Source organism: Palaemon carinicauda, chromosome 40, assembly GCF_036898095.1.
Source record: "Palaemon carinicauda isolate YSFRI2023 chromosome 40, ASM3689809v2, whole genome shotgun sequence".
NCBI lineage: Eukaryota > Metazoa > Arthropoda > Malacostraca > Decapoda > Palaemonidae > Palaemon > Palaemon carinicauda.
In genome coordinates, this window is record NC_090764.1 from 61908658 (window position 1) to 61910418 (window position 1761).

General features: G+C 40.3%; 1 pseudogene; it reads left to right on the plus strand.

Annotated features, from left to right (window-relative positions):
- The first annotated feature begins 248 nt into the window (after positions 1-248).
- Positions 249-1411, plus strand: LOC137631935 (uncharacterized; annotated as a pseudogene).
- The last annotated feature ends 350 nt before the right edge of the window (positions 1412-1761 follow it).

The window sequence follows — 1761 nt, forward strand, 5'->3', positions numbered from 1 at the left end:
CAGAATCTTACACAGTCCTACCAGGGAGTTTGGTCACAGGTAGGGGATTTAACACAGCAGGTTCAAAAAATGGACAGGGAGATGTCTAATATTCAGGGGACAATGCAGCACCTTATACAAACCCTTAATGACACTCAACCCCCAGTAGTGTCTGCGCCACATACTCCACATAATCCATACAACCCTTGCCCAGATACACACATCAATACAATACTGTATTAGGAACACTACCATACAGTTCCCCAATCCCTCCATGTACGAACACACAAAGCACACCACAAAGCGCATCTGCGCTAATGAGTACAGTACCCCTGACACCTATAAGGGCATGGCCAACAACACACAACCCTGCAATTCCAACACCACCTACACCATCCCCCATCCCTAATCCACCACCAGCCTACCCGCCTCCTCAACTTTCTGTTATTCAGACAAACCCTTTCATTATACAGCAAGGTAATCAGTGTGTCACATCCAATCCTTTTATTGGATCTTTCAGTAATGCTAATCCATTCCTTTATTCAAATACTACTCCAGTAGCAGTTTCTCATGATATACCTGTTTTAAGGCCAAAAGATGTATCTCTCCTCAAGCTTGCAGAGCTTAAGGGTGTAGTTGCCGACAATAGGTTGAATACTTTCTTTAGGCAAGTAGAGTCATGTACAGGCTCAGATGATAAGATGATAGAAGTTGCCATGGCTAGGGCTGAACAGGATATTGCTACTTTCTTGGCCGCTGAGATACAAAAGAATGGTAATAATCTGTCTTGGAGTGAGATTAAAAGGCTCATGAAACAACAGTTTATAGGTGCAGCAACTCTTTTACAGGCATGGCAAGAGATAGCTGCCATGACTTATTACTTTGATGAACCTCCTAGTTCTTTTGTTAATAAATTGCAGTGTAAAATTTCAGCTTTAACATTGAAGTTCCCCAATGATCCAATTCCAACATCAGATAAGTTCCTTAAGACAAAGATATATAAAGGCTTAAATTCACAAGTTCAAGTTAAATTAGTTGATTTCTTGGCAGACCATATACCTTTAAAGAATTTCATGGTATATGCAGAAGAAGAATATTATAGGGCTCAGGGCATAATTATTAGTAATAACAACAGAGTCTTGCCCATTTCGGGTGCTGGAAGTTCCCAGTCACCAATCCCAGTAACAAATACCCCTCCGGTAGGAACTCCATGTAATGAAATAGAGAAATTAACAAGAAAATTGAGAAAGTATCCATGACGAGACAAAATAATATTAAAAAGTACTGTGCTTTTTGCAAAGTAGCCACCCATAATCTGTCTGATTGTCCTTATAATCCACCCAAGGGAGTATGCTTTGATTGTCATCAACCAAATGTTAGGAGAGGTCATGTAGGATGTCCAGGACAATTAGGTGGAGATAGTTCACTATGACTAGGTCACGCCAGATCTCCAAGTATAAGTTTGATGGTTAATGATTGCATGATAGAAGCTTTAGTTGATACAGGTAGTTGTGCCAGTATAGTCAAGAAATCCTTTGTGGACAGTTTAGGTTTGAAGCCTGCTAAGATGAGAAATTTACCACAGTTAACGGGAGTCACAGACACAGTTGTACCGGTATTAGGATCGGTTTATTTGGGTGTTAATGTTGGCCGTAGAGTTGTTACTCATTTATTTTATATTGTACCAGACCCACTTTTAGATACAGAAGTCCTTTTGGGTGCAGATTTACTTGGGATTGCTTGTTTAACATGGGATCATAAGAAAGGTATCCTGGTTTGGGA